The following is a 14,383-nucleotide window of genomic DNA, read 5'->3' on the forward strand; positions in this document are numbered from 1 at the left end:
GGGCATAGGGTCAGTGGGTGGTGAGCAATTGCACTGTACATCACTTGCTTTCTATATTCTTTTATCATTACTCTTATTATTGGTTTCTTCCTCTGCTGTCTTATTAAACTGTCTTTATCTCAACCCATGGGTTTTACTTTTTTTTCCCCCTGATTCTCTTCCCCCATCCTGCGGGGGGAGGGGGGGGGAGGGCGGGGTAAGCAAGCAGCTGCATGGTGCAGCTAGGGTTAAACCATGACACCCCTCCAAGACACTTTCCTCAAATCTTTAAGACATTGTGAACTACTGGACAGATGCAACATCTGTGGTATCACGTATCTTTTCAGCAGGTTCTGGTAGAATAGCTCAACTGTCTGCATGTGACTACCTTTTAAAATCATGCAGTCATGACTCATCATGAAAGCATGTGTTGCAGCATCCAGAACAGAAGAGCTGTTTCTTCTTGAGCAGTGGCAAACACAGTACTGGAAGGAAGGGATTTGCCTTTTTTCATAGCAAGATCATCCACAACTGTGTGTTACCAAATATTAAATATTGGTTCCTACATTTGCTTTTAATAAAATCAGATTACCTCTTGCAAAAACAAAGCCACTATAATATGCTTCTGCTAAGATCTCATATTTCACATGCAAGCTTGCAGTTTTCCAAGAATACCCAAAACGACACCATACTTCTCAGTATTTGCAAAGATAAGTACCACTGGGCCAGCCTGGAGACCCATGAACATGAGACAAGCAGCTTTTTAATGATCGAAGTATTTGAACCTCTGTGTGCCACAACACATTAATCAGTATTTCATTCATGGTATATCTGGTCAACTTTTTGGCTTGTCAACAATAACTTAACTTTTCCATGCAATTTTTTTCCTGTGGCAGGCATTTAACATCTACTTTACATTTGAATTAGTTTTCCCAGCCACCAGACATTCTGCCTTTCTTTTAATTACTATCTAGAAGCTACAAAAACGGAAATGCTGTGCTTTTTTGTATCTTAAAAGCAGTTTAATTTATTATAACTCACACGATAAATTCACATTTTTTATTGCATATCATTTCATTTTGGTTTCCTCTTAGTCTCAGCCTTATATTTTTCAAGGTTTGCATCATTTTTGCATTTCGTTCCCATGTGTACACTGACTACTTTAGAGTCTAAGGACTGCCTGGCTCTGTTGCTATGCAACTGCATAGCCTACTTAGGGCTTCCTGAAATAATCGTCTCAAATGTGCTTTTTTTAGACTTGTTTCCAGCAGGAATACTTTACTGTTTCTTTATAATGGACCACTGATATTATTACCACAATATTAGACAGTGGTCACCTGGGAAGTTTTGGTAGCTACCTAAGATGACAAAAAAACAATGTTATTGGTTGCAAAATTCAGGACGTACCTCCTACATTAGCACAGGGAGGTAAATATCTCAAATATTTCTATATGTTTGCCACATGTTCTCCAGGTATACGAGAGCCATATATTTATAAGCAAAAAAAATAAAAAAATAATAAAAAAAAATCTTAATTTTTGTCTTACTCTATTTCATTCAAGGGGAAAAAAATTTCTCAATTTAATGTAGAATAAGCCACCAGTCAGAAAAAAATAAACCCTCTTTATATGAAGTATATTATAAATTTAATCAGCTCAACAGAAGGAACATATATGCAAATACTCCATGTTGCAATTCATTATAAAATAAGTTGATTTCAGAACTCTTTAGGACAAGGTTCCACATTTTTAAAATCATATTACAGATGCCATGAACTGGGGCTGCATTTGCTTTTTGAGGTACCTGCCAGCAGCCCTTGAGAAACTGTCCTGTGAAACATTCAAATCTCAAACAGCATTGTTCTTGTTAAAGCCTTCTAGTGCTGCTGCTGCAAGGGTAGACCAATGAGTTTTGTTTTCTTATTACTCGTTTATTTGGGAATCTTAAGTTAATTCATTTCTGTAACAATATGTAGAGCAATATAAAGACAGGGCTCTTGTTAAAGCACCAATCAACTCTAGAGGGCCAAGTGCCTTACTATTCACCAGGCTGAGGGATCAAAGGAATGAGGTCTAATAATACAAAAGAGATTTTAATGAAAGGAAATACTTTACCTCATATTATTTTCTTTTCTTTTGTCCACCTTAGCAGGCTCAGCAGCAGTTATGTCTATGGATAGAATCATTAAGGTTGGAAAAGACCCTTAAGATAGCCGTGTGTCAGTCCAGAATTGAGGTAGAGAGAGGAAGGATGTTTCCCAGACCCAGAGAAAATGGGAACAAGGTTTAAATTAAGGCCCTTGCAGAGGAAAGTCCACCTGCTGTCTTTTAAAGGAAGGGGGGAAGAGAGCAGCAATTTCATATTGTTTGCAAGATCTGAAGTCAAAGATGACTTTCTTAAAAAGAGTAGACTGCGATAGGCACAGGAACAGGCTTCTCAAACAAATGCATGAGGTGGTACAAAGGGGTAGTTTTCCATATCCATATGCGTAGGCACATACATGCATAGTAGCCAAGCTATCCAAGAATATGATTCAGCAAGGTTTAGTGAGTGTGACTCTCCCAGAGTGACGCATTTTAAGTCTCTGTTCTTTAAAACCACATAAAAAGTACAGCTCAGACTCAAACTGGTGTCAATACTGTTTTGAAAGCAAAGAGGTCAAGACCTAAAGAGCAGCAACATTTGGGAGGATCTCCTGGTAAGCAGTCTGAAACCTAAAAATGATGCATGATCAGCTGGAAGAGAGAAAAGCATTAATGAGGAAATCTTTTATAATGGAGAAATCCTTTAGCATGTTCAGTTTGCATTTTACACTTTGCAGTATTTGTAGGCATTTAAAAGACAAGTCAAATAATTTCTAACATAAAAAGACAAAAAGCAAGCCCTCACGTTTGCCATGATAAGTTTGAAGACGGGAACCTTACTGACCTCTTTTGCATGTCCACTTCTAAAAAAGAATCTAATTAAGCAAAGAGGAAAAAAAGCAAAACAAACAACCACCCTTCTTCCTGAATAATCCTTTGTGACCTAGGATCATTTTGAACACTTGGGATTGAAAAATCTGCACTTTAGAGGGCTGCCCTTAACAATGCTGACAAGTTTCCATGTGCTGGTACCAGATGGAAACTAAAAAATGGCTTGCATATACTAATAGTTAATTAGCAATTGTGCTGCATTGCACAATCTGTCCATGACAGTCAGATTTAAGATGCATTTCTAGATGCAAACCCAGGTACCCTGATGAGTGTGACACCCAACAGCAATTGAGGAAGATACAGGCTCTGCAAACCACAGCTACTTAAAATCAATACTAGTTACAGCTTTGAATCTGAGGGTCAAATATTGCTTTCGTCCCCCATTTCAAGCCAAACTAAAGCTCAAATACTTAATTCTTATCCCTCTAATGTCACAAGTCTTCATCTAAAAGAAGAAAGGGCCAAATGGAGGAAGATAACAGGGTGGGCAACTTACAAAAGCGGGTGGTGGAAGCATATAAACGAAGTAGAATTTCCTTGACTCTCACAGAACTCATTGATTTCAGCCAACCATAACAAATTGCTCAATCACTTTAAGAGATGGCCTATTAAAAAAGCATACAGTAGACATTTTATACTCATGCCAAGAAAAGTTATCCAACCAAACTAACACATATTTTCTGCAGCTCAAGCTCTTAATCCCAGCTCGAAACTTTCACAGCAGTTGCTGAGTACTAAGAAATGTTAAAAGAGCCTAAGAAGAATCTGAACATACAATTCTTCCTACATGCATAAAAACAACAAAATGCAATGAAGTGCAAGCCATGTTTTCTGGATATGAGCATAAACACACAGGCATGAGCAGAAACAGAAGAACTTACAGAAACCCTTACTACTGTACAAAGTTCCTGAGGGGAATTCATGTTGTCAGACCACATGAGTACTTCCATACTTGACCTGAATAGCTTACCTGACATTGCCAAGGCTGTGCAAAGCACAGAATCCCTCCTGTTATCTACCTGTTGGTGTATTATAGACAATGAAAGGAAGTACCAGCTGTCTGCTTACAGTAAGAACGCATATGTGGGCAGAGTACTTCCTAAGACTTCCAATTTTGAAACCCTGGCAAAGGGGAAAAAAAAACCTCTCAAGAATAAGAATCACCCACAGATGTGAGTTTCTGGGTACCATTTTTTCCACAGGAGGCAAGCTGCAGGTATAACCTCAAAGAGGAAGAAGGTAACCATATAAAAGATGTTGCTCCAAATCTAAAGCGACAGAAACACACACATCTCTTATAGTCACTACAGAAGTGTCTTGTTCAAGTGAAAACTAAACTTCAGAAATAAAGAGAATAAAAGAATTAAGTAATTGAGAATCAATGAAAAGGCACATAGGCAAACTGTGGTAAGAAAGTACATAAAAATAAACCCAAATGGACTCTAAGACTGAGCAGGATGAAACAGTCAACATTAAGTGCCTCCTGGCAAAGAAGAGAAACAAACTTCCTTTATAACCACTGTTCCTCCTGGCAAAGATCTTGGGATGCTGACAGCTAGCTGTAAGCCTCTACCCCATCCCAACTAAAACTGTCCACCTTTGGACATAGATGTACATGGGAATGACCATAATACCAGAGAAAATTGGTAGATACCAGGAAGGTTTCCTATACAACAGTTTGAGTGTTCAGCATCAGGAAACTTTGAAAATTACCTCATCTATCCACGTAAATACACATAGATATACCTGCCAAGATGGGTACTGTTGAATATTCACTCCATCTGCATAACTACTTGTATCTAGACATACTTACCAGTAGTAGATTTTCTGTAAGCTGTACAAGAACTGCCTCATATTCCAAATTTTTTTAATTTTTAATATTTTTAAAAATTATCTGTTGGTACCTAAAGTAATTAGCTTTAAAGAACAACCTGTGGTGCGCTGACCTTGGCTGGCTGCCAGATGCCCACCCAGCTGCTCTCTCACTCCTCCTCCTCAACAAGAAGGGGGAAGAAAATAAGATGAAAGAGCCAGTGGGTCGAGATAGAGACAGGGAGATCTGTTACCAATTACCAGCACTGATAAAACAGGCTCGACTTGGGGAAAATTAATTTACTGCCAATTAAATTAGGTTTGGATAGTGAGAAACAAAGACAAGTTAAAACAACACCTTCCCTCCATCCCCTTCTTCCCAGGCTCAGCTTCACTCCTTCAGTTCCCGACTGCTCTACCTCCTTCCCACCACCCAGCAACTGGGGGGGATGGGGAATGGGAGGGTGCAGTCAGATCAGTCCACATCAGTTCCTCTCTGCTGCTTCTTCCTCCTCACACTTTTCCTCTGCTCTAGCATGAGTCCTTCCCACAGGCTCTTCCCACGGGCTCCAGCATGGGCTCTCCCCAGGCTGCAGTTCTTTCAGGAAATATCAGGCAGCTCTGGTGTGGCACATACTGGCAGGCAAATACCTGCTCCACTGTGGTCTCCTCTACAGGCTGCAGGGGAACCTCTGCTCTGGTGCCTGGAGCACCACCTCCTCTTCCTCCTCCTCCTTCTTCAACCGTTGTGTTCCCTCTGCTGTTTCTCACTCTTTTTGTTTCTTCCTCCTCTACCTGTGTGGCAGGGGGTTTTTTTGCCCTTTCTTAAATATGTTTTCCCAGAGGCGCCACCATCTTGGCTGCTGGGCTCAGCTGTGCCCTGCAGCAGGTCCATGGAGCTGACTGGAACCAGCTGTGTCCATCATGGGGCCACCCTGGCCTCTTCTCACAGAGGCGACCCCTGCAGCCACCTCACTGCCAACACCCAGACACAACACCCAGTATACCCACCAATACAATTCATATTCATCACAAGATACTACGTGCATATAAATGGCCATGAGGAGCACTTACTATGCTTTCCAGTGTATTCCTTAAACTTCAGTAATTGCTGAGACTGCCCTTCTGTCACTTTCTTTCACTTCGAACTGGGAAATCACAGCCACGCAATGATCTCATGTGTTACACGTCCCTGCTATCTCACAGCTGATACAAGGCAGTCTCTTTCCAAGTGAAGGCTATGTGGCAAGTATGTTAATACCATGACAGATAGATAATAAGGCACTATTCTCCACTCACCAGTCTTTACCATCACAGACCAAGAAAATCTCAGTGCTCTCAAAGATCATGATCATTGTAGCCATGACTTTTACAGATACCAGAAGCAATGTGGTTTTTCCCCCCAAGACTGAGATAGGGAGTTTACATGAGAGAGGACAAGGAATATCTTCTCTGTTATTTTAAATAACTTAAACATGAGATTAGCTTTGACATTTTTGGGTTTCTGTACCAAGAAAGGTAGAGGAGTATATACCAGCTTTTCAAGCCTAAAGGCTACTTCCAAGAAAACATTCGCTACAGAAACAAAATTACAAGATTTTTCAAGATCACACCACATTATTCAGTTGAATTAATGCCTCTCAGAAGAGCAAGAAGTGCTAAGGATGCAAGCACATTGCAAGAGCTGGCATGTTTGATTGTGGGTTAACGTTAAGCATTAATTAGCTTGTTTAAAAAGTAAATACTCCACAAAAACAATAGGTAAAAAGACGACACTTGCCCATATGCAAGTAACAAGCCAAGTTTTTGTGAATGAACACAGTATGTAGAGACTCGTATTTTCAGTTTCAGGTGACCAACATGAGATACTACAAAGGACCTCATGCTTCAGAAATTAGTAAGAACCAATATTTTTAGAAAGTATCTTGGGATAAGTAGTGAAATAAACTAGCAAGCTCAAGCCTCTTATTACTTCTGAAAATTTGACTTAATGTAATGTTGAAATGTAGGACACCATCCATGAAATTTGAAGACATAGTGCAAACTTCAAGACCTGAAGATGATGAAAACAACAGTTATTTCAGCCAAGTCAGAAACTCACCCATACTGTAAAAAACACTAAGGGAAGAAAGGAGTAGGGGGGAGAAGCAAAGACATTTTTCTTTCTCCTACTAGGCAATTAATGCCCACATTTTCTAAGATGACTATTTACACTGGATTAAAAGCTTCACTGAACATGTGCTTCATAGGCAACCTTTTGGTAAGTAAATTTTAACTTTTAGTGCAATGTCTTTGAAATTTGCCATCCCAACCACCAAAAATGATCCTTCCTGTCCTTCCCTTGAACAACATTTTCCACTGCTACTACATACCTTATATCTACAGCCTCCTGGTGATTCAACAGAAAAAGCACCGTTATTTTCAAACAAATAGTACTGATGTTTGCATAACAGGTAATATTCCATATTTGTTTTCATCATAGACTCCAATGAAATCAGAGCTGAACTAAAAATGGAAAGACAAGATGTATCTTCATTTCAGAAAAGCTTTTCAGCACAGTTGGAGTGAAATAACATTCAGATGAGAGAGATCTTAACTATACCCTGCTCAGCCTCAGTGTCTATTTTAAATCTTCGTTTCCAAAATGCTCCTCCTTCCCCTAACCAATCTGCTTGTTAACGCTTTGTCAGAAATATCTTTAAGTATTACTTTCAGAATCAAGCAATATTTTCCCCCTTTTGTATTTTCCCGCTCTTCTTGCTGAACCCCCTACAGGGATTATTCAAACATTAATATTCAAATAGTAAAATAAATGAAAATTTTAAATATTTAATTCTATTATTAATTATTAAATAGAAACTTTTTAAAAAGTTTAAGCATGCAAAACACTGAAAGAAAAAAAAAAAAAAAAAAGGCAAGAATCTGGAAGGCTAATTGAAATAGAAAACTATTTCCCCAGAGCTGACCTTTGGATGAAAATTCACACACTCTGGGCACTTCACTTCTGTGTAAAGCACTGCCGAATCCACGTGTCTTGATATATGCCCCCTCCTTTCCACAGAGCTATTTTGCATGACATTACTGGAATAACACATTTGTATCCAGACAGCACTGAACTACATGTGCCAAGGTGTTTTTTGGGAATCACTACAAATCTTTTAGCCATTTGACTTGTATGCCAAACAAGGCAAACTTATTTGTAAAGTCAAAGGGAATTTGGCTATTTGCCTGAAACTCCACATATATCACATTACATAACATCATGATGCTTAGGTCCATTAAAGCTATTTTTAAGTAAATTATTCTCCTGTTTGGCATACCTTGGTACACCATTTAAGGGACCACCAAAGCTAATGGGTTCAATAGAAAGTAAAAACAGACTTAAACAAATTTTACCCACAAAAAAAAATAAATACAGAAGGATTTTTTTTTCTTTTCTTAAAAAACATATAACTGGACTGCAGAGTGTATAAAGGTGTGCAGATTCTCCAAGTCTGACAACTGAAAGATAATATGATTTGAAGACAGGATTAAAATGAAGAGCTGTGCCATCCTCGTGACAAAAACAGTTGCACAGAAAAAGGCAGACACCATATTCACCTTAGGAATGTAAGCAGAAAGAAGGGGCTTTGTTTATTTTTAAAACAAACAAACAAAGAAACAAAGCCCCCACATTCCCAGGAAAAACACAACCACACCTCTCCCACATCATCAACCAAATGCTTCTTACCCAATGAAGCTTATTTGAAACATTTTCAGTCAGCTTTCCAGTTAAATGGTAACTTGAAGAAAAAAGAAACAAAACCAAAAAGACCACCACACACACAAAAAAAACCCCAGATAAGCTAAGCAAAACAAGCCACACCACCACCTCTACTTTGATTAAATATAGATGGTGATTACTTTGCCAACAAAGGCAAACTGGTTTAGTCTGATTATTAAGCATGTAATCAAATACTCCAGTGAGTTCTAATGTTAATGCATAAAGTTTTTATGAAGCAGCATAGTGTTACGTCTTTCAGATGCTACAACAGTAGTAATCGAGTATGTCAGAGCTAAACCTTATGACTCAGACAATTTTTGCTCTGTTCAGCTTCATATTAGGTTCTTTCTTCTGCATTCTTCCAACTAATCTTGGGCACTCTAAAACAACAATAATAGGACAGAGGAGCTCCAGAGACAGAACCATGCCTGATACTAGATAAAAAGAAAGTTCTTTCTTAGAAACAAAGGGCTGATTAGGTACATCTAGAAGAATAAGTAGCTTTAAGTCCGCTTGCGTGTTTCATTACAAAAATTACTCTCCATATACTATTATAAGGGTGAATATCTTTTTCCTTATAACATAGACAAAAACATGCTATGTTACAAGGCTATTTCTATTTGTTGTGAAGATGTCTCAAAAATATTGTGTTGATCATGGTTAACACCAAACAGATCATCATAGAATTTAGTAGCTATAATCCTATGCTAGTTTTGTTATAAGAAAGCAACAATTATAAATAGGTAAAAGCAAAGTATAAACTATAATAGTGCAGGATGATTAGACAAAAAAATTGTGTCATAACATGAAGTAATCACTTTATATAGAGCACTAGGAACAATGCTGGCAAATATACCATCTTTTCTGATTCTCAGAAAAAAAGGTGTTCTCTTTATCCAGAACAAGTATTTTTCACTAGCTTTCCTTAACAAGCCTGTGCAGAAAGACTTCAGCAGTTGTTAGAAGTGAATACACTGCAGGAGAAGAAGCTACAAGGTCTCCTAGAATAGTGTTGGCAACATTCACAATAAAAAAAAAAGAAAACAAACAACAACAATACAAAAAAAACCCCAACAAAATCATGAACTTCTACACTCTTCACTTGATTTCTGTTGTTTCTTGTCCCACACCAGTTCAGTTTGAATGATATACAGTTATTAATTTAAATTAGTTTACTTCCCAGGGTTGCTTTAGATTTCACAGATTTCAGCATGTGATGGAGCTTTTCTTGAATATCTTCTATGTGGGTGGATTTGATAGAAGGGTAAGTTTAGTTTGCAATGCCTGTTGTCACATATCTGTGTTTTTCTGCACCAGAGTAAGGTACATTAAACAATGACAAACTCATTAACATCTGAATATGGAATTGCTTATTTGGTTTGCGTCTCTGTCTTAGTGAGACTTTCACTTCATGTGGCAGCATAAGGAAAACAGAAGCAATCTCTTCACAGAGAACACTGTGATCGTATCTTACAGGTTCAGGAGAAAACCAGCTTGTCATAGCTCTGTTCCTTACGTAGAAGATCGAGAACCATATTGTCTTGGCACTTGAGTATTGTTCTGCTGCATTTTGACACTTTCTGTGGGGCAGGTCTAACTGAAGCTCTGTCTCTTGCATTATCTTAGATCAGCTTATTTCTGTGAAACAAACACTGAATGCCAGAAAAGCTTGTCTTGTGCATAACACTTAGAGCTAGAAGGACTTCCAGAACTGCTCACATATTTTACTCCAGAGACAATTAAAAACAACAAAAATAATCTAAGGAGCATGATCCAGAAGTGGAGGCTTCCCATTTTTCAGCATACAAATCACAGACTACAGAGTCAGGCATCCTCCTGTCCACAAAAAGGCACAGGACCAGAAGGAAAGCAATTGTGCTTGTATGCAATAAACCAGTTCCAACATACCTTTTATACTGGTGGTTCTGTTCTCTGCTTAGACATAGGTTCAGGTTCCTCGAGGTTGAGGACAGTTTGGGGTCCAGGTCTCCTCCTTCCTTGACATGAGGCTATTATATGGAAGATGAGCAATGAGATTCTCTTCCTCCCTGTCTCCACACAGAAGGTATTAAGTTAAACTCAGGCCCTGAGTCAGGACTGCTAGGTCTGTATAGGCACACCTAGTAAATCAACAGATCTCTTTGAATCATAGGAAAACTTTGGCTTGAAGGGACATCTGAAGGCCATCAAGTCCAACAACCACTTGCTCAAAGCTACGCTAGCCTCAAACTTCAGTATGGTTGCTCAGGGACTCCAGCTGAATTTTGAGCATCTCCAAGGATGGAGGTTCCCCAGGCACTTTAGACAACCTGAACCAGTGCTAAACCATTCTTGCAGTGAGATTTCCCTTTCATGTAGTTGGAATTTCTCTCATTGTGACTTGTGATCATTGCCACCTACCCTTTTGTTGTACAACTCCAAGATAAGTCTACATCACCTCCATAACCCTTCCTTGGGTAGTACAGTTAAATCTACTTGTAGGGTCTTCTCCATACAGAACAAACCCAGTTCCCTCCACCCCTGCTCATACATCATGTGCACCAGCCTCATAATGGTTTTGGTAGCCTCCACTAAACTTGAGCTGGTATGTCAGTATCCATTTTGTACCCAGGCATCCAAATGACTGCAATGGCATACTGCTGCCTCATTCTTAGTGAGTTTAGGATCAGAGAGTCCTAGTTACCAGATCATAAACAGTCTTAGGTGACAGACAGATGGTATGCACGTAGAAAGAATCTGGGCAGCAGTTCTAGATGCTTACAGTTTTTAAGTAAAATAGGAAAGATTACAGTCTTGAATTCAGTCTCCTAAAAGGGATGTGTAGCTCCCTGATATTTTCTTGGCTCAAGAGCCCAGTCTAATTAAAAGCATTGTAGAAGCAAAGGGTACTGGTTGACAGAAGCATTAATCTGTGATTAGTGAGTTTAAAAAGTTGTCACTATCACCATGTCATAGGTGAAATACAGCCCTCAACTTATACACAGAACTGAGTCTTAGCAAGACGATTCCCTGACATTAGTTTGGCCTCTTCTAAACTTGCTTGTTCCCAATATATAATACAAGTAACAGATATTTTCCTTTTAATCACACATCTGCACACAGTTTATAAAATTAGATTTTAGCTCTCTACTTGCTGGAGGATAACAGCCCAGGTTTAGACTAAAGTTGATACTCCTTTGTATCCTGGTATAATTCAAAACATTAACATTACAGTCCAAAGCCATTAATCTACAAAGGATTAATCTACAACACTAATCCACAAAGGATGAGAGTTCTAACTCTTCACAAGGCAATCTGTCCTCTCAGCTTGCGGTCTCAGGCAAAGACTACCTAGATATCTGCTCACGGGCCTAAAACTTAAGCAGACTGCCTGCATGAACCAGGCACTGAAAGATCCAACTGTGAGATCAAGACAGCATGTTTTAAATTACAGTCTGTGTAATTAGGCACAGTAAAGGCCACCTTCTCTTCTGGAGAAAGACCTGTTAATTACTTTCCTGTCTGCCTTCTGCTGCCATTTCTTGTCCTGAAGGACAAGCTGCCCTTTACCTCTTCCCCCTGCTCAGACTTCAGAGTCTATCTCCCCTTTGGAAAAGGGGACCAATATCTACTCCTCCCCTCCCCAGATCCCAATATTCAATTAGGAACATGCCCCTTGATACTTTTAAAGCCCAAAACAGTGCTACAGATTTAGTAACCATTAAGATTTGATTAATTAAGGTTGCAGAAAGTAGAAGTATAATCTGATACAAAATTAATGCAAAGCGTTCTCAGGATACCAGCTTTAATTAACTTTACTGGAGAATTTTCACTGGTTGAATTCTCATCAGATTCTACCCATACAATCAAAAATATTTAATTTCTCAAGAGAAGATGAAGATTTGCATATTTAACTCCTAAATTTGCAAGAACACGCATTCTTTGGCCTTGAGCTTGGTGATAGCTGAAAAAGAAACACTGCTATGTATTTTGCTACTAACACATATATATATATTCTATCTAATAAAGTTTTACATGTACATCTTATCTACAGGCTGGGCAGCATACTACAGAAGGCAGAATGATGATCTCCGTTATAAACTGGCATACAAGAGAAAGCCTTAGGAATACACAGGGCAAGCAGGCATTGAAGTAAGATCTTATTTTAAAATGTATTTTTGAAGTAGTAAAATTAAAAAGTAGTAAGAAATTCCATCTCTTAACAGCACCTGGAAAAAACAACATCATAATGCATTTTCGCAGTGAGGTTTCCTCATTCGTATATTGCAATTATGAACTTTTAAAGCCTTTAAGTGAGTTTGTTTTTGAACTATGAATTTGTAAAAGAAGCTAGGAAAAAAAGCAATAGATGCAGAGTATGAAGCAATCAGTCAGACATATGGTCCAGAGCACAGAGCTGACCTTCATCTCTGCCCTTTGAGAGAAAACAAAGAGAAAGGGGGGAGGGGGTAGAAGAACCGAGTGAGCTGGAACTGCTGGAGACTGAAGACAAAGGATTCTACAAAGGCAACTCTCATATGGAATTCTGGCCACAGCACTGAAGAACAAGTAGTTTATAAATGAGGGTTATTTTTTTTTTATTGTTTTGTTGTTGTTTTACATTTTTAAAAGCTGCTTCTTAGAGACTCCTCCAAAGATCTTACTCATTATAACTGGTGACCTCTTTTTGCATTTCATCTTGTGTTTCTCGTGCCATTTACAATAATTAAGTTGAAAGACCCAGTCAGCATCCTCCGACTGCAACTTATACAAGAGGTTCTCTTCATGCTAGTAGGTTACATGCATATGGCACAGCTGGCAGTCTTGTGTTTTCACAGCAGTCAAGTCTTCATTATATCTACTACAAGAGAAGTAGGGAAGATAACGTGACATTAAGCCCCCCTCTTGATTTTTAGGCAACATGCTGATGTCTGGAAGAATCTTACCCTGTTGTAGATGGAACAAGGAGCTGTAATGGAGAACAGCCTGTACCAAAGTTCAAAATACAAAAAGACAAATAAAACAAAGTTAATATTGTCCAGGACAAAGTAGAAAGAACCAAAACACACAATGTAATCACAAGGAATTAATGAGGTGTAAAACATTTAAATGGGGCAAACAAAGTGATGAGTCATATGGAAAGAAACAGAAATGCCCAGTTTCAGTGTTTTAACAGTTTCATAGTTTTCCAGCAAGAAAGTGATCATTTTGGTGGATTTAAGACAAATTTGCAATGAACATGAAGATAGATGCATTACATATAAACAACTGAAAAGCACTAGTCATAGAGGTCTTTAAGATGGCCTGGGAGAACGCCTACTGCTGTCTTTGAATTCATCTAACAAACGTACTTAGTGAGCCTTATGAAGAGGTATTTTAGGGTACTGTTGAAAAATTGGCTATATTTTGCAAATTTGCAACATTCTGACTACCAACACTTTTGAACAAGTAAACTTAATTTGCATTTCTTTGGCTTCAAAGTTTTATTTTAAGAGAAAGATTGAATGTTTGTGTGTCAAGGTAAGTTATCAATAGGAAAACAAATTTTTCCATTGGTAAAATATGGAAGCTGTATAAAATCATGTAGCTCTCCAGATATTCACAGCTCTTTAGAGCACTTCTGAATTCTGTTTCTACTTTCTACTGTAGGAAAAACTTCCCCCTTGCTTTTCTTCCTTGGTGTGGGGGGAGGTCAGGGAGGAGAGAGAAAGGTAAGGGAACACCCACAAATATTGCAGACCATTGCAGAGACTAAGCAAGAAAGGGAAACCCAGATATTCATCATCAGATAGATACTTGTTGTCAGATAGATACTTATCGGTATTTTCTGAGCAGATAAGACTCTTGTAACTACTCCATCTTTTAGAAATCTTTT

The 14,383-nt window shown here is 38.5% G+C and overlaps 1 protein-coding gene across 3 annotated transcripts in view; it reads right to left on the minus strand.

Annotated features, from left to right (window-relative positions):
* The window catches only part of PKIA (cAMP-dependent protein kinase inhibitor alpha), a 44,034-nt gene that overhangs the window by 16,182 nt on the left and 13,469 nt on the right, over nt 1–14,383 (minus strand). The window contains exon 1 of one of the 3 annotated variants that reach the window (XM_082327817.1): nt 10,438–10,527. The exons of the other annotated variants lie outside the window; for them this stretch is intronic. The gene's annotated coding sequence lies outside the window, so the exon portion shown is untranslated. Of the gene's footprint in view, nt 1–10,437; nt 10,528–14,383 lie in introns of those variants that run through there. 3 annotated transcript variants of the gene reach the window in all.

Source organism: Platalea leucorodia (genome assembly GCF_965183815.1).
Source record: "Platalea leucorodia genome assembly, chromosome: 1".
NCBI lineage: Eukaryota > Metazoa > Chordata > Aves > Pelecaniformes > Threskiornithidae > Platalea > Platalea leucorodia.